The following is a 26,033-nucleotide window of genomic DNA, read 5'->3' as shown; positions in this document are numbered from 1 at the left end:
TTGTATAGTCTCATTGAAATATCTTGTATTAGTCATTCTTAATTTAATTTCTCGATTGAATCTTAAATCAAACTAAATATACTTATAGGGTATTTATAACAGCTATAGAGGGGAGTCCGGTCTCACAAGGTGTCAAATGTATCACTTGATATTAGAATAATAATAAGCATCTAAACCATACACTAAAAACCAACACTAAAATCATAACAGCTATAAACAATATTTTTATAACACATTCTCATATTATATGCAATCATGAAGAAGTTTGTACTCACAGACAGCTTGTCCAATACAGGGCAAGATACAAATCAAACTAATGAAAGGTCGAAATCAAGTAAATCAAACAGTATACTGTTTGGATACTGGTCTCCAAGAACTGGACCGAGCGTCAATGATTGCCATTGATAATTCGGGTCGTTTATTCAAGGAATGGAGCCATTAACCAGCTCAGATAGTATTCGTGAATGATTTACGTTCTAGGAAGGCTTCCAGCTTATTATGGTTGCTAGAGATAGATGACGATTTAATGGCAATACATGAATAACGGTGATCGTTGCGAGGTGGACGCATTTACCCTTGTCTATGTTCTATTTGGGTTATTGCCTGGTATGAAAATCATATAGCACTAATATATCCAGGCTGACCGATGCATTGACATGGCAGCCGGAGAATGGGTTGAGGCTTCCGATTGTCCGTTTGCTTTGCTTTGCCTGTCGGTCAGTCCCAAACAATAAGCCAGCCAGACAATATCCACTATCCACTGGCTGAATGTCCTGCAACAATCAACTGTAAATGAATAATGATTACGGCCAACTGTTTACTGTTGCTATTCGTGAAACTTGATGGTGATTCGAGGACTATGGCGATCCGAGGACTATGGTTATCCGAGGACTATGGTGATCCGAGGACTATGGTGATCCGAGTACTATGGCGATCCGAGGACTATGGCGATCCGAGGGCTATGGTGATCCGAGGACTATGGTGATTCGAAGATTCGAGGACTATGGTGATTCGAAGATCCGAGGACTATGGTGATCCTAGGATCCGAGGACTATAGTGATCCGAGGACTATGGCGATCCGTAGGATAATACACTAGATCGATAACTTAGTCTTGATGACGAATCTGGAAACATCCAATTCAGTAGTATGTTTTTGTTTCTTATCATCACATTTATTTGCATTATTCATTTCCAATTATGCTTTGAAGTATAGTCCAAAACTATAGACCCACTTGGAAAAGAAATGTAGGAAGGCCAAGAAAGAGATATATAGTATGCGGAGATGGTAAATAGGCTGAAAGCATAGGTGAGCATAGTTCAGTTGGAGAAGATATTTGATATTTCATATTTATTTAACACATCTTACATTGCCAGGTCTGAAAAGACCTTTGCCAAACACTGGTAATAATGAACAAAATAATAGCACTTCTTTGATAAAAAATTAATTACAATAATAGTACATAATAATGGAAGAGAGAGATAGTCTGAACCTAGAAGAGAGTGATTAATAAACTTATTCCCTGAAGTGAAGAGGATGATGATGATGATGATAATGATGATGACGACATAATGAAGTGGAGTTTATTTGATTATTCATATTCAATCACATAAGGCGAACCATTGGTTACAAACAACTGATGAAAATCCGTGATTGAAATGCTCGGTTATTGGTTTACTTTGGTTTTTGCTTTTCTAAGATTCATGGTTTGGAAAAATATTTTTAATGTTTAGACTTAAAATTGAATTGCCTTCAGCATGCCATCAACAATCAAAAATCTTTATTCATTGAATGATTTTAAAATGTATTTTGCCATTGATGAATGAATCGTATAGAATTACATTGGAAGGATTTTTATTTTATTTTCACTCATTGGCACTTGTATAGTCTCATTGAAATATATTGTATTAGTCATTCTTAGTTCAATTTCTCGATTGAATCACTCTAATTAAACTGAATATATTTATGGAATAGGGCATTTATAAGTATGAACATTATTTTATATCACACCCTCATATTATATGCAATCATGAAGCAGTTTTTACTCACAGACAGCTACAAATCAAACTAATGAAAGGTAGAAATCAAGTAAATCAAACAGTATACTGTTTGGATACTGGTCTCCAAGAACTGGACCGAACGTCAATGATTGCTTGCCATTGATAATTCGGGTCGTTTATTCAAGGAATGGAGCCATTAACCAGCTCAGATAGTATTCATGAATGATTTACGTTCTAGGAAGGCTTCCAGCTTATTATGGTTGCTAGAGATAGATGACGATTTAATGGCAATACATGAATAACGGTGATCGTTGCGAGGTGGACGCATTTACCCTTGTCTATGTTCTATTTGGGTTATTGCCTGGTATGAAAATCATATAGCACTAATATATCCAGGCTGACCGATGCATTGACATGGCAGCCGGAGAATGGGTTGAGGCTTCCGATTGTCCGTTTGCTTTGCTTTGCCTGTCGGTCAGTCCCAAACAATAAACCAGCCAGACAATATCCACTATCCACTAGCTGAATGTCCTGCAACAATCAACTGTAAATGAATAATGATTACGGCCAACTGTTTACTGTTGCTATTCGTGAAACTTGATGGCGATTCGAGGACTATGGCGATCCGAGGACTATGGTGATCCGAGGACTATGGTGATCCGAGGTCTATGGCGATCCGAGGACTATGGTGATCCGAGGACTATGGCGATCCGAGGATCCGAGGACTATGGTGATTCGAGGATCCGAGGACTATGGCGATCCGAGGACTGTGGTGATCCGAGGACTGTGGTGATCCGAGGACTATGGCGATCCGAGGACTGTGGTGATCCGTAGGATAATACACTAGATCGATAACTTAGTCTTGATGACGAATCTGGAAACATCCAATTCAGTAGTATGTTTTTGTTTCTTATCATCACATTTATTTGCATTATTCATTTCCAATTATGCTTTGTACCAATAAGGCTTGCAAATTGTTTTCATGTTTTTATTAAATTTTGGTTTGTCTACAGTATGATGATCACATAAATGTATTTGTTTCCAATGCTGAAGTGGCCAGCATTCTCCAATCAAAGAACCTCGAAGAGTGTAATGGTGCGTACAGTCTTCTGCGCCACGAACACGCGCATTTCGCTTATCATCATCAGATGATGATATCCTATATATTTCAGTATTTGTATACAGAAACAGTGATAAGATACAGATTATAAAAAGCATAGCAATTGCTGATGAAAAGCGAAATGGCCGTGTTCGTGGCGCATAAGTCAGTACGCACCTTAAGATGACTTGTACCAATTAAGTTTACTTTATTATATTTCTGATTTTATATCAACCAATACTAGTATGAAAAGTAATAAAATAACAGTTTTTCCCATTTGTTTCAGGAAAGTGTATATTCGCAAAAATATAAATAAATAATGGGCTGCAAGATTGGATTTATCACTGATGTACTTATTGAACGTTCCTTCATCGTATTTTCTTAATACCAATGCCCGAATTCATGGACTAGTCTATATAATGGGCTGAACTTAGGAGTAAATCCATCGAGCTTTAATAACGAGTATGATAATGTTGAGTGGGTCGTATTATCATTCTTAAGGAATAATTTTTCCGATTTCTAGATGTCTCCGGTTCATTGGAAATAATTGAAGTATGAGTAATGAATACTTAATGACAATAATTTGATTCAATTTCATCCACACATAATTCTTCATAGGATCATACACATCACTATTTATAATGTCAAACACAACTAGTGGATTCTCGAGAAAAAATGTGTGTATGGTATCAAGTTAGCTTCGAATTCTGTGAGTATAATTATCATTTCTGAGGAATAAATTTACTGATTAATATTTATTCTCAGTTAAATTAGGAATCATAGAAGTACGAATAAATTAATTTAAGACAATAATTTGCTCTTACTTTATCCATACATCATTTTTTATACGATCAAACACATCTCTATCTAAACTCAACTAAAGTCTCGAAAAAAATGCGTGTATGTTATGAAGCTGGTTTTAAATTCTCTGCAAAAATACATATCGTGTTGAATATATTTTTATGGTTCCGATTGAAACCTCTGCTAGTCATTTATGTAACTCATTATTGCTTTTCGAAGATGAAGCCTCTTTTATAGAAAAAAATCTGTCAAACAAATCAATTCCTCTGACTCTACTCTTGTCGTTAAGATGACAATGCAATCAAATCAAGCATCCGAAATAAACATTTCATCGAAAACATGTAGATTATAAAATCAGACCATGTGACTATTATTGTGTTCAAGATGACGCTCATCATTTACCCCAATAACAGTGGTCTATTTAGTGGCAGAACGGATGGGATGAGCAGTCTCATGTAATGATAACCAAATTTGCATAAATGATTTTTGTGCATTGGTGGGCCGAAAATCTCGGCAGAATTGCAAATTAGACTTCCGCCGGGTTTCTGCTAAAACTTGTAATATATTCAGGTCGGTGGTCCTCTTCCTCTCCCAACCCTTCCTTTCTTTCCAGAATCGTCAAACTGCTGTACAATGTTAGGCAGCCTCTCAAAATCTCTTTGATTGGTCGTAGACGTCTTCAATGTGAACAGGTTGGAGGATGCGCGATATTTGATTTGATCGATTTAGGTGACTCGAGAATAATGTCCAGTAAATATCTTGAATTATATATATGGAAAAATTTGTCGAATCAACTAAATAGAATCCGAAAATTTCAACTTGAAATACCATCTGCTGAATTCAAAAAATTATTTTGAATTCTAATTTTTTATGGAACATTGACTCATTTACTTTGATAGCCCCCAATATATTCCACTCCCTCTTATTTTATAAGGCTACTAGAAGTATCGAAACACAATATAATATATCAAGTACCCTCTTATTTTAATACAAATCGCACATACACACTTTATTACTATTTTCACTTCTACACTTGAAAATGGCTTAAAAAAGCCATTGCATTGAAGAGTTGAGGCCATTTCTTGAAGAGTTGAAACTATTACTTGAAGAGTATAACTATTACGTGAAGAATTGAAACTATTTCTTGAAGAGTTGAAACTGTCACTTGAAGAGTTGAAACTATTACTTGAAGAGTAAAACTATTACTTGAAGAGTTAAAACTATAATCATCTAGTGATAAAAATAAAAGGGTACCTGATATATTCTATTGTTTTTCAATATTCTACTTCGTATACTACAAATTTTTCTTCAAGGTCAAATAATTGTACAGAAGCATAAACTAGTAATTTGCACAATTGTTAAAGGAAAATGTATAGGATAATTATTTCATTCCGATCTTATTAAGAAAAATTTATAATTAATCGATCATTTACCAAATTCTTGATATAAAACATTGACTTTCAAGGGTTTCTCTGAGACACTATCCTCAATGGTTGGTTGGAATAGAATTTTTATAATATTTAACTTTTCCAGCGGATAAGTAAAGATTAGGTTTCAAAGGTAAACGCCCTGTAAAATGTACGATGATTCAAAAAAAAAATGTACTCTGAATCTCAATATAAGAATGTTTTTACTTTCCTTGCCCTATTACCATAGGTAAGGAAAGTATTGATTTCCGAAAAAAATTAAGGTACCCCAATTTCTAAATTTCTATACGTTTCAAGGTCCCCTGAGTCCAAAATAGTTATTTGTGCAACTAGTGCGCAAAGTGACAGTTTGCTGCACCGAAAGAAAGGCGAGGGCGGAATGGCTTCTTGAGTGCAGCAGAGGAACTTTGCTCACGTATTTCACATTAAACTTTTCCTACAGTTACCATTGAATATGATAAGTGGTTGATTAAATGATTATGGGTAAATGATGGCTGAATCCATCAATCTTTGTGTGTGTGATGCTGTTATTAATAACAACTTTAATTCATTTAAAATTAATAATCCAATTGAAGTTGAAAATTCTCAGCCAAAGTTCTCATTTTTATTCATTCAAGAATCAGAAAAAATACATATAGAACAAAATATACGCCAACAAAATGGCTGAACCGACGCGCGCGCGCGCGCGCGCGCGCGCGCGTGTGTGTGTGTGTGTGTGTGTGTGTGTGTGTGTGTGTGTGTGATTATATGTGTGTCTGTGTACACGATATCTCATCTCTCATTAATAACGGAATGACTTGAAATTTGGAACTTAAGGTCCTCACACTATAAGGATCCGACACGAAAATTTTCGATCAAATGCAATTCAAGATGGCGGCTAAAATGGCGAAAATGTTGTCAAAAACAGGGTTTTCCGCGATTTTCTCGAAAACGGCTCCAACGATTTTGATCAAATTCATATCTAGAAGAGTCATTGATAATCTCTATCAACTGCCACAAGTCCCATATCTGTAAAAATTTCAGGAACACTGCACCATCTATGCAAAGTTTGATTTTGGACTCCCAATTACAAGGCTTCATATACAATTAAAACAACAAATTTCAATTGGAAAAGATTGAGCATAAAAGTCTCTACAATTAATGTTAAGTAACATTTTCACCTAAAATTGAAAATAAGCTCGAAATTGGAGAAAATGTTATTATTTCAATTGCAAACTGTTGGCAACTGTTGATTCTATTAAATCATTCACTATGAAGAGATAGCAGACTTCGTGTGTCTGCAGTGCTATTGTCCTGTCACCAGCTAGCTCAGATCTTAGAAAAGTAGACTTGAGATGCGCGGGAACACTAGCGTCAGTTGATCAATTTTCATAACGGCAAGGAAAAGTTGTGTGAGTGCACCACACCAGATTTTTTTAATTGACTTGAAAATGGGATTAGTAGCCGAAACATATCGTGACGAAATAATTTAAAAAGGGCATTCAGATTTATATTTTCATTTGTATTAAATATAAAATGTACATCTGAATTTTAAGTTCGAATAGATGAGGAACCATCCTACCATCTAAATGTATAAGAAGATAGCATTCATTTGATAAAAATGGCAATTTCTCTCCTCTAGGATGAAGCCGATGGGACGCGAAATCATTTCAGCTGAACAAACTTACAGCACTTCGATTTCCAAAGCTGATTTAATCAAGACAAGGTGGCAGCCTTTCTACCGCCACAAAACATATTCAAAATCGCTCGTCATCCTCATGAATCCTAATCACTCGCGAGCTTCGAGCTCAAGCAATGAATTCATATTCATCCTCGATGGTCACTCTGGATGACCAGCAATTTGAAGAGTCTCCAAATGTTTACCAAGTTATTACTGACTGCATGATGTGCCGTTGAACTTTCAAGTACTATGCAGTATTGGATAGTGAACAGGAATGCTATGATGATTTGCAGACAAAGAAAGGTTGTTGAATAATAAATAACTAAGCTATTGAATTTAATCAGATTTCACTTCTATTATTTGCAGAAAATCTTAAATAATTTTTTTTTCTAAATTCATAAAATTGAATGTTAATGAAGTGATGAATTTATACATCTAGATGATGAACATCTTAGAAATTGCTATTATGCTATTGAAATTGCTATTGTACATCGAAAAATTGCTATTTTTACCAAATGAATGATATCTTCACATACGTTTAACTGGTAGGATGGTTCCTTATCTATTCGAACTTAAAATTCAGATGTACATTTTATATTGAGATTAATTGACATTGAGAAATTGGCATTTCACTTTATGAGTAGAATAGAATAGAATAGAATAGGATGACTGCCTTTAATTTATACCTAGGAGGGCGGAGCTAGGGCGCAGTCGGCCCTTTCTTACACTTAACCCTATTAAGTAGGATGTTTACACAAAATTTTATAAGACTTAATCTTACTTTATAGTTTATAAGTATATATCATACATCTTACTTATATAAGACAAACCATCAACCTTAATGTCAATTTGATCATTTATTATCACCAGAATCAATTATGTTTACCAGTGGCAAATTTTCGTGCATATACTAGAAACAAATCACTCCAATTTTTTTAAACATCTTTATTGCCCATAAAAACAAAAACTTACAAAAGAAATATTATAGATTATTATTATGCTATTTTACAAATAAATAAATAATTTATCTGAGAGGAACAAAAATTATAAATTGATCTATCTGCAGAATTATAATAATCACGGTTGTAACATATTGTAATTTGGATAGATAAATAAAAATCCCTAGCTGAAATATTTATAGGTCTAAGTGAAGTAATTGGCTAATATCGCCTAAGAGATAACATGAAGATTAGATAATATCAGACGTCCTGGCTAAACTGTACAACAGCCTAAGAGAAATTGAAATATTTTTTTTTTTGCTAATATATAATATTATATAAAATATTGAAAATTGAGGTTAGGCATAAACATTTAGTGATCGGCGACCTAACGATCGACCGAGCCATACAACGTAGAATCTGACCAAACACCTTGGCAGAAATTTATTGTGGCACAACGGTATGCAATTTGAGGAACTAAAGGTCTCACGTGGCTGATTATTATGATGTATGAAACAAATAATAACCTATAAAAAATTAATTAGCATGTAGAGAGCATATTTAAAAACCCAATAAAAATAATTAAATGTATTAAGGAAGTAGGAGGTTACCGGGCGCATGAATACCGTAATAATTTGCATGCACCAATCAAATAATGGCAATTGATAGGCGGCAATAGTGAGCCGATTCAAAAATATTTGTATATATTTCTACAAATAAATAGAATTTGTATAAAATTGTTGTATAGTCTATGTTTTGGGTATGGCCCGAAAGCAAAGAAATTATTATATATATAACATAAGTAATAGTTTAATATTTTGGCACAGTCTATTTGAGCCTTGAATGGCGGAGGACTAGAATATTCAAATTTTATGCAAATTTGAAAATCGGAAATGAGAATTGTAAAATTTAGAAACGAGAACCACACTCGCCTGCCAACTGCCACCATGAGAGGTCACTAAAAATTATAGAGCGTAATACCTTGCTATATCTTGTAATAACTTAAAGTTAAATTGAATTACAAAATTTCTTTTAAGACTTTGTGATGCTCTTATAAAGCAAAAGTCATTTTTAAATAATTTTGTAACCCCTTGGAAGAGACGACTCCGGCTACAATAATCCAGGACCACCAGGAGTTGGATCGACATCAGCAGCTCATAAGAAAATTCCGACATGTGAGTGGAAAATATTGAAATAGTGATAGGGCGCCCTCAGTGCTTTGAAATTAAATTAGAATCAAAGCTAGCTCGTCGAAAGGGTTTTCTTATAAATTAAGAATTTGGTAAAAAATACTTGCGCAAGTAAATGTAGTATTAAAGGTATTTTATTAGAAAGTAACGAATTAATCTACATATCAGAAGATCTATGAATCAAAGAAGTATAAAATCTAGGCTGTTAATACACATTCATATGATCATTAATTTCTGCAATATAATTTGCGATAGTTTGTTGTAGCTCTGATTCACTAGATGGATTGCTCTATTTATTCCTTCAGGTGCCGAATCTCGCACCCTGAGATAAAATATATATTCATTACAAAGAAATCTATTAGATACCATAGAATTTAATATATATATTTGGATTACTAGTTGTCAATTTATCAAGCTGGTTTTTATAATTTAGTTTTAATGGAATTGTCCAAGTCAACAGGTATTGGCAAGCTGATATCGCAGCTACATGCAAATAAGTGCATATGATCATGAAAATAAAAGCACATGGTAACGTTTCGTGCTATAAAATTTAAAGAATAGTATTTAACCTGTGATATTTTATTGATTTCGATTATTGTTCTATCTTATATTATATATTTTTTATCGCTCTATATATTTTTGCTCTGATTTATTTTTTGAGATATTTGTTAATATATGTATCAAATTGTTTATGGTGTACGATTTATTTTTATCCCTCAATACTATAGGATAAGTATTATATATATATATTTTTTTAATGGATTATTAGAATTATTGGGGAAGCTCATATCTGGGCCTATAAAGATTTTTATGAGACTGTATCCTATAAAAAACCACGACCTGATTTCTATAATTATTAAAATATTTCATGCTCTACCGACTGATGCCAAGCTGGAGGCTAATCTTTATTTAACTATAAAAAATAACGTGACACGGTATATGATTAGTTTCAATTATATTGAGCAGTTATTGAACCTATCTTGCTGTATGGAAGTAAAAGCTGGCCAATGAAATCATATCAGATAAGGACAGTGGAAATGTAGTGCAATAATGGATAGAGTAAGGAATACTAGAATAAGAGAAGAAGTGGGAATGAGAAATGTCAGTGAAAGGATAGAAATGAAGCAGTTGGGCTGGTATGGACATGTACAGCGAATGGGGGATGATTGCGAAACAAAACAGTATGTTAATGTGAAAGTGCAAGGAAGGAGAGCAGTGGGTCGTCCAAGGTATTCAAATGAGGATCGGATTGAGGAGATAGGACGGAGAAAAGGAAAGACTGTTCCAGAGATGAAGATGATGGCGATGGATAGGGAATCATGGTGGAAATGGACTGAGGCTACCCCAACGTATTAAGGCTGTGCAAAGGCTAAAAATAAACTTTTTACTCGTGATATTGTTCAACGTTTTTTGATTTGTATATCATTAATCTATCGAAATGAAAAAGTTTCCTCAGGAAAACATTTTTTTTCTGATCACTACTTTTTGAGATATGAGCGCCTGAAGTTTAAATTTTTGGGACAGAACATTTCAAATTCGGTAAGAGATAAATTCATGAGACTTAGAGGATAGATTCTTCATGGTATTGTTGATCTAGTAAACAATTTTTTTTTAAATATCAATTTTCAAGATAGTTATTCAATTTACTAAAAATAACCAAAAATAACTTTTAGTTGAGTTATTTTTGGTAAATTGAATAACTTTTCCAAAAATTGATATTTCAGAAAATTTTTGTTTTACTAGATCAACAATACCATGAAGAATCCATCCTTTAAATCTCATGGATTCATATCGTACCGAATTTGAAATGTTCTGTCCCAAAAATTCAAACTTCAGTCGCTCATATCTCAAAAAGTAATGATCGAAAAAAAATGTTTTCCTGAGAAAATTTTTTTATTTTGATAGCTTGATGATAAGTTAGACAATGACACTCTCTTATAAATCCCCACTGTACTTCCAAGGTCCATGTTATACGAGCGCTAAAATGCCGCGACGTTAGCGTCGCGCTAACTGGGCAATGGTACTTCAATAGTGCGCGACAACAACGCTGTGCAACGCTGTGTTTAACTTGGTTCAGCGCTGCTAACGCCACGTTAACGCCGCGGCATTAGCGTTGGGCCGCGATAACGCCGCGTTAACGCCGCGGCATTAACATGGGCCTAAAACTAAAGAGACTCAGCACCTGTTGAGCATCTGCACTTGACAGAGTAATAATTGCTCACTTCCGCGTTCATTACATCTTTCAAGTTCAGTTGTTCAACTTCTCATTACACCTGAATCACCACTCATTACAGGACGGATAACCTGATAGCTTGACCGGCCCGATTCGATTTAAAACGGGAGGAAAATTCTAGTTTTGCGAAAAACAGACCTTCTCTAACCAACAATTGCCGAAGAGCACTAAAGTTTGTTTCTGTTTCTGTCGTTCTATTCCACGAAACGTTTTTCTTCCTTCGAATTCAATTCGAGCTGTGCGTAATTTTACAAATGCAAATAGAAGATACAAAAACATGCATTTAATTGCATACTGGAGAGAATGCAGTTTCTAATCATACCTTCGCAAGGCAGAGAAAATAGGTCTCTTCGAAATTGTCGGAAATGCAATCTCAAATAATTACAGCTCTGGCTAGATGTCATTTACAATTAGTGTTTTCCTTAGCTTCTCTGAACTTCGAGGATTGAAGTAGGAATATAGGCTGTTTCTAAAATCCACGTGCCTCTCATTTTTACTGCAATTTCCACTGTTGCCGAAGTCAAAATATTGTTCAACTAGTCATCTTTGCAAGCCGAGTGTGTTCGAAAATAATGGAAGAGTCTCACCTCTATATTATTATACTGTAATGAGGGATCTTACACTCTACAGTGGATTGACAGTGGACCTCCATGTCTCTTCTCTCTAGTTTTTAACATATTTGCATGTCTTAAACAATTATAAGTCAACCGGAGAAGGGCTCACTGTAACAAGAATGTCAGAGATTGAGAATTTCTTGTGATCAAGTGAGGAGTGAAGGTTATTTTGCAGGAGTAAACTAGATCATCTTTATCCATCTTTAATCCAATATTCGTTATATGATCAATATTAACATATCTTGAAAAATAGGATTTAGTTGTTTTAAACAAAATATGTACAAATACTGTATCTGAATGCCAACTGCACGGAAACCAAACTCTAAAGTAGATTTTTTCTTTTGATGTTCAACTTGAATATTTAAAAATTTCTTGTTTGTGTAATTTTATTTTTTCTTCTATCATTTTATAAATGAATTATTGTTAATGCCCAATACAGGAATACATTTAGGGCATTCAATGTTAAATCTGTATTGATTTATTCATGTAATACTGTATTTTCTTGTTCTTTTTTCAATAATAATAATAATAATAATAATAATATTGTGTGACCTGGCTGGCTCAGGTCTGGTGTCAGAGTTTTCAGGTCGCAACTGATCAATTTCAGGGCCTCTGACATGACCTAACGACTGCTTTTTAGGCAACCGGGACCGACGGTTTAACGTGACCATCCGAAACACGGGAGTGGCCCGAGAAAAATATCTTGCCCGGGCTGGGAATCGAACCCGGGCCTTTGGATTTCAAAGCCAGCATCTAATCCACTCGACTACGGCCACTCCAATTAAGCTCTTTTTTCAATATAGTTTATATACGTTATCTATCGCATTGTTATAGAGACTATTTTCATAATCATTGATTTATATTATTTTATTAATTTTTTTCATAAGCACAGTGAAAGTTTTTGAATTGAAATCAAACTATATTGGAGACAAGAAGTAAAACATCATCAGAGCTTCATGAAAAACATGAGTTGATGTATGATACATAAAAAAATGAAAAGTCTTCACGAACACCTATTGATTTTCCTCACCCTTACCACTACCAACATTTATTTAGAATTCCGCGACCAAGGACTCCTCTCAATCTATAACTTGGTATTCTAAACAAATTTCATTGCAATATCGATGGATGACATGTGTGGAAATAATTTATCATTATGAACGACCATTGAAGAGATAAAGATACACTGGAACTGATTAATTACATTCTGAAATCCTGTTCGTGTGATCAATTCATTGATAGTGTGTCAGAGGCATGCTTTCACGTTGCGTAGGCTCTAGTAGGTTTGCAATAATTATAATATGTCATTGATGGCGAGCGCCCTTCAGCTCTTCAGCCCTTCAGGTCAGTTGCAGGTATGGGCTCTCCAGTGCCGCTCTGTGCCGAGTGTATGTGAATAGGCCCACGCAACGCACTGTACATTCAACTATAGCTAATTAATGATGTTGTTGATTTGTAATTGCCATCTCATTATAGTGTCAATTGATGGACAGACCTATTGATGACATGTATGACGTTGTCGTCTGGAGACTACAGGTACTATTCTGTCATATTATACCAAGGACCACAATTCATGGGGGTATTCTAGCATACGTGGCACACCCTTGGAAAAAATTATTCCATCAGCTCTTTTGACAAGTTCAAAGAATCATTCGATTCAATTATTATTATTTTTGTATTTGGAGCATCCAAATTCAAAAGAATGGTTTAAATAAATATTTTTTGGACAGAAAATTTTGTGGAAATCACGAAGACATAACCTCATTTGGACTTTTAATGTTACCTAAATTTGGGAGAGAAATAGTACAAGGCTTAGTTTTTCTCTCCTGATCTGTGCTTCATTCAAAAAAAGAATAAATAAAGAATTCAAAGCTTGCTATTATATCAAGGACCACAATTGACAAAGCAGTGTATGATTACATAACCGTATCTTTTGGACAACATTAACAACATTTTATCAAAATTTTTGGAGAGAAATAGTACAGGCTCAGCCTAGTTTTCCCTCCAATGTCATAATTGTATTATGATTATAGTATTTTATACAATAAATGAATGAATGAATCCATGGGGGTATTCTAGCATCCGTGGCATACTCTTGGAAGAATTGTTTAAGCTCTTTTATCAAGTTTATAGATGCTTTCAAGGTTTGCTGCCGCATTGTAGACATAGGAACATAAAACTGTAGAAAAATAACAATGAAAATCCATCTTTTTTCTGTGTTAAAACTCCGGTAATAAGCCCCTCTCACCAGTGGCGAAGCTACCTAAGGGGAGTCTAGGAACTCTAAGGGCCGGTTTCCGAGCTCGGGATTTAGCTAAGTCCTAGACTTTAAACAGCTGAAGTCAGAAAATTGGCTTTCCAAAACGGGGCGTAGTCGCAGTCATTGTCATAGTTACGTTTGAATTAAATTTCGAAAAACTAGAAAATTGAACGCTAAATAAAATAAAGTGAAAATAGTGTAAAGTTTCAGCTATTTTGAATTATTTGAGAATGTCTAATTTCGTCAAGGAAGAACGTTTCCAATTAGAGAAATGAGAAAATAAGAACTATTACCACTGTTATAAAAGCTGCGACTACGCCCTCTTTTGGAAAGCCAATTTTCTGACTCCAGCTGTTTAAAGTCTAGGACTTAGCTGAATCCCGAGCTCGGAAACCGGCCCTAAAGCCTACCGCTTGTCTTTCAGAGCACATTTTTATTCAAATACAAAAAAGAAAAGTTTGAAGCAAATACTTCACCAGATCATTACACTCATCCATTGCATAATTATTAAGAAATAAGAAATTACGATAAAAGTTCAACAAATTAAAGATAAAATTCCGAGATTGAAAAAGGATTTGGTTTCATTATTTTTGAGTAAACCAAAGCAAACCGCCAAAACCAAAGACCTTAAAGAGATATAGACCCACAATGCCTATGCCTTCTCAATGATAGCTCTTACTTGAAATTGAAGGCCGTCATTGGGGTATTTTAGCACGAGATATAATATATTATTTATTTGTAATACTATAGATCACAAAGGCATTGGTGGCATTGGTATGAAATAATCTCATGAGTTACCCCCTCAATGGCGGATTTCAATTCCAAGTACGACACTAGCGCTGCATGTGAGTCTATGCATCTTTAAGGTCTTTGGCCAAAACCGAGTTGTAGGTTAAGAACAAACAAAGTTACACAAGCCACAAACCAACTGATTCATTTGAAATCTTCAAATTTTGAAAAGCATCGATGTTTCAAGACGATTGCTTTGATTTCGACCGTTCGATACATCGAGATCTAGACATTGATACAGAACTCGAACTATGAACAAAGCTGTAGATTCCTCTTCTGCTTCGCCACTGCCACCCATCACCAAAAACTATTTCTATGTGTGATCTATGTATGATCCTGGAATAATACAACGAAGTTGTCATACACAAGTTGTAAACTTACGGAAGTATATTATCACCGTGGACTTCAATATGTAGGTTATTGTGAATCACCATTGAAGACTTGAACCGTAGGAACATTATCTTCACTCCTCATAATGGTCGAGCTCTTCCAAAGTTTCTATTTGTTGAGTTTCCTCTAAGCGAGCGTGAACGACCAGCATAAATTCGACAGGTGAAACGTTTCTCTACTTATCCTTTGACATAAACTTCACAGTTCATTATAGACATTTTTTTTTCTTGGATGATTTCTCAAACTACACTTTCTTCATCTTCAAATTTTATGTTGCATCCAAAATTTTCTCAGTCATGATAGAAAAATTGTCTCATTTAATGATAGAATTGCTTTGCTTCATGTTAACCGTGAGATATATTGTTGTGTTTTTCTTGAGAGATTCAATAGAATTTTTAGTAAGATTGAGAAATAAACACACAAATAATACATCACATCACAATGTTGTATATTGAGATTTGTGAATCGAAATCGATTACCCCTACATTTGAAACTCACCTATCTGTTAGGCTAGCTACACACACATCGATTTTTCGTCGTCCTAATTCTAGTAGATGGAACAGATGATTTAAAGATGATGTTTGTCAAGTCCCGTTAAATCTGAAGGAACGCATAAGGACGGCAAATATCGTACGAACAAAATCGATGTGTGTGTAGCTAGCCTAACAGACAGGTGAGTTTCAAATGTAGGGGTAATCGATTTCGATCCACAAAATCTCAATATACAAAATTGTGATGTGATGTATTATTTGTGTGTTTATTTCTCAATCTTACTAAAAATTCTGTTCAATCTCTCAAGAAAAATCATAACAATATATTCTCACCGTTAACATGAAGCAAAGCATTTCTATTATTAAATGAGACAATTTTTCATCCAAATTGTAATCTGGAATTGTAATCTTGTAAAATCAATATTCTATACTAAATATTGTAAAGTATATTCTATACTGGACTATTCTTTTAATATTCTATACAAACAACAACATTAAACATATATAAATCTTGTCTTCATTGAAAGTACTACTTTCTACATGAATCCTCAGGATTGAACATCGAAACAGTAAGCCTAGTGCGGCACCAGAAATATTTATATGACATCTATAAATCAAGCAATTCGGCTAGAGGCGAATCAGCTAGCAGGTAAGGACATGCACCTCAGGCCTGGTGTGTACCTCATCATGATCCGTGAGCTTCCTCTGCCTTATTTTTTGGCTGCAAATCGGATCCTGCTAATGAGTGGATCCTGCACGCGCAGGCTTAGTTTAATATAACCCTAGTCAAAGTCAACGCAGGCCTAGTCAAAGGGCCTAGTTAATACAAATGGTCTCCTGGTGACAGTAGTCAAGTTGTCACATCGAAATATTCGTTGCTATCACGCCATACTTCCGCGAAAGGCTTGCAGCATTAGCATGGGACAACAGCAACTGTTGATCAAAAGTCTCTGAAACTGAAGACACAGGCGTAGTCATCAAGGGACTAGAATTTCTCCCTCGAAGCCCATAAATAAATTGTCCTCCCGGTATACTAATGTATCATAATTCTCGATGAATAATTACTGCAGTCAGAAGTCGGCTAATTGTGACATTGCTACACGTCGGTACCCAAGAATAGTGTATAGCTATATACCATCCTTGTTCGGTACCAACCTCCATGAGGTTGCAAGACAATTAGATAATCTTTATCCCCAAGTTCTTCGTAGGCTTTGAGCTTACAAGATACGGAATTTTTGGAGAAACAATATTCATTCATTCATTTAAATCAACTTCAATTATGAAATGATATTATTTGAGTAACTAATGCCATAGAGAAACGATAGCATAAGTAGATATCCCATGGTATAGGGCGTTTATGTCGCAACTTTTACTGTTATCCGAAGCCGATAGTTCACGTAGTTCTTTCCCATGCAGCTGTGTGACGCTGGTAGTCTCTCAAATTGTGCCGTTCATACACTATCACCCCAACAAAACAGTAAAAATTGACAATAATCGACAGTAATCGGCTTGAGATAACAGTAGAAGTTGCGACATAAATTCCCTATACCACGGGGTATCTACTTACGCTATTGTTTCTCTATGCTAATGCTCACTTAAACAGAGTAGCATATAAATAAAGCTTTTTTATGTTCCAATTATTATTATAAAGTAATATAATTCCAGTTTTTGAGTGAATAATGCTCACCTGATAAATCTGTGACGTATGTTTGGTTAAAGAAGTACAAATTCAGTGGATGATGAATTAAGAATGGACTGCTTAGACTGAAATTGGATGGGAATAGATATTGATGATTGAATTCAGTAGATGGTACGAGAATTGAAATGTATGCTTGAATCCAGTAGATGGTATAAGAAATGAAAATTCTAAAATAGCAGAAACAGCTTCCTGAAACGCCAAGCTTCCGCTTCTTGATTTTCAAGATTTCTGGTATTGGGGTATACAGGATATTTTATTGTCGTTCCCTGATATTGGGAGGATATCAGGACGATATTGGAACGACATTAGGACGACATTGGAACGACATTGATACAACATTGGAACGACATTGAGACGACATCTGAACGACATTGGGACGACATCTGAACGACATTGGGACGACAATGGGACGAAAATGGGACGACATTGGGATGAACATTGCGGAGTGTACATGTTGCACAATTTGCATGAGATTCTTTGCCAAGTTAGTGACTTTTTCAAGTTGTTTGTGAAAATTGTTGTTTTCAAAAAATTGACTTTTTTAAGTTGTTTGTGAAAATTGTTGTTTTCAAAAAATTGTTGTGAAAATTGTGACTTTTTCAAGTTGTTTGTCTATCACTGGATAATATTATACTGGATCAAATGAAACTTATACTTGAAATTGTTTATTCTATGACTGGATTCAGATCATAACTGTTTATAAAAATCAATGTTTGTAGCTTGTACTAGAAATAACTCAGGAAACATAAGGTTTTGTAAAGAAGTATTTTGAAATTTACTGTATTCATTCTCTTTCAATCATGTACATAAAATATTAAGATATCTTGTCCGGAGAGTACATTGACTTCAAACAGTCATGTGGACGTTTTTCTTCCATTTTACACCGCAACTATCATTATTTAACGTCCGTCCATTGAGAGTTGAGATCCTCTTGACAGGCTTCCATTACGTATCTGCAAACACACTAATAACTCTAAAATAAGTGGATCATTTCAACTGTTAAAATAATAATTATGTATTGCCGTACTAATATTCCAAATGCAGACTCACTATGAAGGAAGAGAACATCTCATACAGTATCTTCACTTCTGTCCGTCTGAAAAATAAAATACTTGTAATATTTGAAAATTACAGGTTTCAAATGATAGACACAGTAATTATCAATGCAGATGGAATTGCAAAGTGGATCCCCCATGTTATAAGTAAATATTTTGCAACATGTCATGTACACAGTGTAATACATTTGAAAATTTGAAATCATTTATCAGGTTCCAGATCCAAGTTATGAGCTATATCTAGCAAATTATAAATGTGTTGCTGCACACCTGCAGGATTAGTTTATAATCCTATACTATTGAACGAGCAACTCCTGTTTATATGTTTAGATGTTTATATGTTTATATGTTTGTATTTCACCGGAACTCGGAAGCGGCTCTAACGATTCTCACGAAATTCAGAACATAGTAGGTTTATAATATAAAGATTCGATTGCACTAGGTCTCATCCCTGAGAAAACTTGCTGAAGGACATAAAAATGATTATTATTATTCATCCTTGGAAAAACATCTGATAATAATTATTTCGTCGTCTGTTGGTGATGGAAGTGAGTGAGCGAGTTCATGTGTGTGGGACTGTGTCAAAATTATGACTCAGCTGTTGAACTTTTGTAATCATTCAATCAGGTACTTAGTGCCGGTTGCAAAAAAGCCGGGTTATTTTCAATCCTGATTAATTCCAGTAGATCCATCTTTTTGAAATGGTCTTCTCTGATTTGGTTCACGTGAAGTTAGTCAGGATTAAAACTTAACCGGATTTTGTGCAACTGGGCCTTTGTGAGAGAAATTTTTACATTCCTCTGGGAGTTAATCTCAATTTACTTTTATTAGATGGAACATTTCTGTATGAATGTTATTATAATTTCTTCTTTCGTAATAAATTTTTCATGCTTTTGTACTCCAGAGCGAAGCTCGGTACCCGATATTAGAATACTTATAGATTAATAATACTAATAGACTTATAACACTATAGAATAATTTTTGAATAGTAGCGCTCATTCAATTTCCTTATAGCTGTTCACCCTGTTGTCAATATCTACAGTAGCAGAAGTCTTCGGGGTGATTTACAGCATTTGATTTGAATTCTCGTTTAATAATAATTATAAAATAATAGTTTACTTGTCCCCTGAATAGTTTCTTTATCAAAGGAGAGTGGTTGACAGTAAGTTTAGCAGATCGACTGCAGTTCTTTGTACAGAATTTCTTCATTTCAAGTAGAATAGGCTACTTTACTCGTACTTTTGTTGAACTTCATCAATATACGGTGCTTCAATATAATTATGAAAAAATGATAAATTTGTTAATTGAACTAAGTTGGATTTTCTTTGATCTCTCAGTGAAAATTTACTGTTGGCTCTCCTCCACCAAATGCAATTTGTATAATGTTTAATCATTTCTCTATGATTGAAGAGAGGTTAAAGTAGTGTCTTATAAGGTCAAACTAAAGCTGCTTTTACAACAAAGTTATTAACAAATTGTTCATTTTTCCGACCTTATAGATTCTATTAGATTGAACTTATCATACAAATGATGAACATATTTGTTTGTCAAGTTCCGTTCAATCGAATAGGATCTATAAGGACGGAAAAATAAACATTCTGTTAATAACTTTGATGTAAATGCAGCTTAACTCAAGCTTGTCAATCCATTATCCAAACTTCACCACATTGAAATGGAACATCATAGTATTGTCATTGATACATGATGTTTGAGCTCCATACGTTACAGGCTTAATTGGGGATCGAAGTTGATCCTATTCAATTGATACTCTGCACTTTGAGTTACTGAATTTCAAATATAGTGATTAGAATATATTCGATGCATGGTTGGATCAAATCTCGTTCATCTATAATGGTTCCCCCTACCCGCGCCCCACACATTCCGGAAGATTGTTTACAGTTTGTCGGTTGGTCCCGAGCACTAATCCAATGGGGGAGCTCGTTTCAAAGGCCCATCAGCCGTTTAAGGACCGTCCATGAATACATGAACTGGGATGAATAAGTGATGACGCCTCTCCCAACACAAAGCACAGGAACGGACCTATACAAACATTTTCACTCTTCTCAGTAAACAATCACCTATATGTGTTATGTACTCATGTGAGTGGGTCCCTTACATGTTTAATTATTTGGTTTCAGCGTGAAAACAGAATGTTCCAAAAATTCCAGGAATTTGTTGTTTTTATTTATCTTTGATAGCACATGCATAGGTTCCTCCAAAATTAAACAGCCTTTGTAAACAATACTCCAAAAATATTGAAAATTCCTTTCCCTAGAGAATAGATTATCCTCTACGATATTATAACGATTCAAACCATTACAGTAGTCTACTAATGATTTTAAAAATAATTTATTGGTAAATTAGAAGTTGTTTAACGATCAAACTGTTGAGGAAACAAACAAGTGGAAGTTTAAAGTTGGAAAAAATTCAAATAAAATGAAAGTTTTTACGTTATAGAAAGCAGAATTCACCTGGAAATATGGAATTTTCCATGTCTCCTTCTCAAACTGTAATGGATTGTTTGGATTCAAAATCATTCGTTTTTAAAATGGTTCTATTTGAACCTTAGTCATTCTTTCCATTAAGTTCTGTAAAATATGTACCGTAGATTATAATGTCCATAGAATTTTCGAGTCATATTATTAGAGTTCATGTGAGCTTGTGAAGAAAAGAACTATGTTCAAAGGTGAGTTGAATATATGTTTTTGGATGTAACTTACAGAAAATAGCTCTCATTATAGGAATGTTTTATTTATTTATTTACAGAAATACATACAAGTATACGATTGTACGAGTAGCCGAAAAGCCTTCTGGTTTGGCAGGACCCTCAATTGTTTGTGTTGTGGATGAAAATTTTGATCTGATTTGATTGTTGAGGTGAATATTAATTACGAATTGTATCGATGTATCTTGTAGAGAGATAATGACTTATAGATCGAATATTTGAGTTAACTACTCGTAGTTAACAATTAACAGGAAATATTAGATTTTCCACATCTCCTTCTCAAACATATTTTTCATGGATCGATAGGATTCAAAATGAGTAGGCTATTTCTTGAAAATATCTTCCCAAACCTTATTCCAAGCTGATGGTAATTTGAATATTGTGATGTCGAGTTTATGAAGTGAAATTTCCCGAGGAGGAAAGTTCAAAAAGATCTACACAGTCTCAATTCTGCAAGAGATAAATGACCGCTCTCCAACTCACCTTGGAAGTTGACTTTCAATTTTTAACGTTTGCGGCCTCCAACAGGGAAGAAGACGACGGACAAACTCACCCTCTGACAGCCAGAAGAAAACTTTTAATTACTTCAAATGAACTGCTCCAAGAGAGAAGATCCCTTTCCTTTTCTCTCCTGCTGGAACCAATGAGTAATAGTCTGTTCCCTTCTTCTTCTCCAAAGTGTGTTATCATCGGATATAATATTTAAACAGACTCCATTAAGGGATGTCCTCGTGGAGTGGTTCGCACAACCATTTCAGCTCTCTAAGAAATGAGCAATCATTGAAAAAACTTCCCAGCATTAATGACATTCTTTAGTACTTCTTAATTAATTGCCGTCTTCAAAACTCTCAATTCAACTGTAAAATTAACCAAAAAGGAAAAGTTTACAATGTCATGTTCTTTCAAAGTAGGTCTTAAATATGTGATTTTCTTGTATCATGGAAGTGTTTCATGTTTCAAAAGATTAATTCGTACGAATGATTTCATAAATTACTCAAATTATTTTGTATAAAATATCTCTATTAGCGATTTTTGAATCGAACAAAGCCATCAACCAATCAATGTTATCCACTATGTGATCAAAATGTTAATAATCACCCCCCTGGACTGGAGAACTCGCTCTTGCCCAGTGTACTGATTTTCAAATCCGCAACTTGTAATAATTGTATGTGAAACAATAGAACTTAATGAGTCAATCGATATGGTTAGTGAGCCAATTCGTGAGAAATTATACTCAATAATAATTCCTCCCAGCATCAACACTATATTTGAAAAGAGAATGAGTGAGTAGGTATGTGTGCAGAAGAGAGCAGGAATGATGGAGAATGCCGAAACCTTTGCGTTAGAATAAAGGACCAATAGCAGCAAGCCACGCCTCCCAGCTTCCCATACTCTCTTCTGATTGGTGGATTGAAACGGCTACTGGTGTAGTTCTCAATGGTGCAAGTAGGTGGCACCAGCTACTGGGTCGTAGCTCTACACCTCATAACATTTCGAGAGTCCAACTCCCGATTGCAAGTGGAATACCTTGATTTAACCGTGATTAAACTATTAAACCCCCTAGGCTGGAGAACTCGCTTATGAACTATTGAACTGATTTCGAAATCCGCAACTTGTAATAATATGTTGATCAATAGAACTCTCAAGCTCACTCCGTATGGAAGATTCTGATTCAAATTTATTCTCATCAACATTACTAAAGCGCCAGTGTCTTTGACGTCCCTCCGTTTTTCCAAATACAAATCCTTATTGTCTTATCGTTCGAAATGCTGTATCATACCGCAAGTTCAATGGGAACAGGGAGTGGGAATATAAATCAGAATAAAAATCCAAGTAAAATTGTTTAGTCACAACATGTTTCGGCTATATATAATGTTATTGTTGTGACTAAACAATTTTAAAACGGGTACTTAGATTTCTATTTTTATATAATTATATTCAAGAGTAGCCCTAAAGAAAAAATGACAATTTGATGGAGTTGGAATAGTATGGTAATAGGAGGAATAGGATAGTAGTAGAATAATAGTTTATGAAAATATAAATATGGAGTGTAAATATAAAGAAAATAAAAATCTCAGTACCCTTTTTTTGAAATATTTTATCACTACATGTTTCGGACATTTATGCCATTTTCAAGTGATATGAAATAAATAAATTTAATAGTACTGGAAGATTCTTATTTTTATCATATGTTAGTGTATTCATATGTTTTTATGAACTGGGACTGTTAATTTTGGGTTTAAATTCGCATGATTCTATCAAAAATGGGGTTATTGGTGTCTAATTGGATTAAGTTTATTATTTTATCTCTGTTTAAGTTTGCTGCTTTATAAATATGGAATTCTTCTTTACAGTCCTAGTTCATTAAAACATGATATGAATACACTAACATATGATCAAAATAAGAATCTTCCAGTAGTATTAAATTTATTCATTTCATATCACTTGAAAATGGCATAAATGTCCGAAACATGTAGTGATAAAATATTTAAAAAAAAAAGGGTACTGAGATTTTTATTTTCTTTATATTTATATTACAAGTTGCCCTATACAGAAAAGAGATAACAAAATATGGAGTGTTATTGTTTGAGTACAAGTACATTACATTCTTATGACATTCTATAATGAAATATTTGAAATAGCTATTGGAATTTCTCAATGAAAATATTCTCAATTTAATCGATGTTAATGTATCTAAAAATTTCTTTGAGGAATGAAGTTTCAGAGAGTTCTAGGCTCCATCCGTGAACGATATCGGTGCAATTCAGCTTAGTGAAGATAGGCCGCCTTCACCTGATAGCTGCTTACCCGATAGCAAGTTAGACGTTAGTTTATGACTTCCTTCGGGCTTTCTTCTCTACCACTTCTTCCGGCAGCTATTCTATGTTGAGAGTGTCTTGTGCTTGTCGGACTACTTCACTGAGATTCTACCGGTATGTAATCGTGTTGAATCGCTAAATTTCTTGTTAGTACCAATTTCCTCCACAACAGCCGCACTATAAATAAAATAAGCCAAACGTTGAGTTACTAGTTGCTACCTGTTACATACTTCACTCCCCAACATTATACAATTATCTGGTCAGCTTTACCGCTTCAGTCATAACAACAACATCAAACAGCTAAGACTCATAGACAACATTTTTCCATCAAATTATCAACCTTCAGCGAGCTAATTCATTCTTGTATGTTGAGAGTGATAAATTCTATGAACAGTATTCCAGGAGTCCCTTTGTATAACACGTACGGTAATTCTGTGGCCTCTAAATGTGACCATATAACTCACTCACTCAGCTCCTAACGAAATTATGTTAAGTAGCTACTGGTGATTTTTCACTGCAAGAGAATTTTGTTCTAAGCTTAGCTTAACCTTACGTTTAAAGGTCAATCAGGACTTACTCTTAACTCAATCTCACTTTTAAAGGCCAATGATGAATATTCTATCAAAGTGCAACATTCTTCCAATATTTTAATTGTTTTAGGAATAAGTTTGAGTTATTCCTTTAACCTTACGTTTAAAGGTCAATCAGGACTTACTCTTAACTCAATCTCACTTTTAAAGGCCAATGATGAATATTCTATCAAAGTGCTACATTCTTCCAATATTTTAATTGTTTTAGGAATAAGTTTGAGTTTCTTTTTACGTTTTAAAATTTTATTTTCAATTATTAATACAGTATTTTTCAGTTATTAGTGATGATTTAGTGAAGTATTCTTATTCAATTTGGTTTTAAACTTTCCTAAATTCTGAATTCCTAGTTTATAAATATTTTGGACCAAAAATCGTGAAGTGTGAACATAACCTATTTTTAGACAATTTCTATCTAAATTTGGGAAAGGAACAGTTTTGGGCTTTAAGCCTGTTGTTCCTTTCCCAATCATTCATAGTTGAGAATTATATTGTAGCCTATGTATCAATGTATATTTTCCATACCTAGTTAGTAGACTCATATAGAGAGTTCAGACGGGTTTTTTTGCGCAATCCCCGAGAATAAGGAAAAATTTTTGCGCAAATCCCCCTCCCCCTCCCCCCTCCCCTCTGCGCCCCCCTCTCCTCCCCCTCTCACTCTCCTTCTCCCTCTCCCTCCCCTCTCCCTCTCCTTCTCCCTCTCCCTCCCCTCTCCCTCTCCCACTCCTTCTCCCTCTTCTTCCCCTCTCCCTCTCCCTCACCCCTCTCCCAGTGAGGACGAGGGGGAGGGAAAAAGGGAAAAAATAATTTCCCTTTGAGGGAAAAATTCTCTACTGTCAAATTAAAGTGAATCCATATTTCTACTGACAGATTAAAGTGAATCCATATTTCTACTGACAGATTAAAGTGAATCCATCTAATGCTATACTGACAGTGAGAGTCAACCTTGGAAGATATGCTCAAATTATTCTCTCAGTCAGATCTTACTTCAGCATCATGAATCTCTAAGATATAAGAACCCAATTCAACTTATACTGACAGATTAAAGTGAATCAATCCCAGTCTAGTATAGATAAGAAACTCTTTTGTAGATGTGCTAAAACCCTATTACTCTTTAAGTTTCTCGTTCTAGAGTTAGTTGCAAGGATCTTTTCAAATATTCTTTCCAAATTCATGTTAATGCATAACAATATTAGCTACAACTATTGACAACTGCTTTTTTCATATCATATGCACTTCAAAAAATATTTTCTCAGTC

The sequence above is a fragment of the Nilaparvata lugens genome, chromosome 3 (assembly GCF_014356525.2).
Source record: "Nilaparvata lugens isolate BPH chromosome 3, ASM1435652v1, whole genome shotgun sequence".
NCBI lineage: Eukaryota > Metazoa > Arthropoda > Insecta > Hemiptera > Delphacidae > Nilaparvata > Nilaparvata lugens.
Note: the sequence above shows the minus strand (reverse complement) of the source record.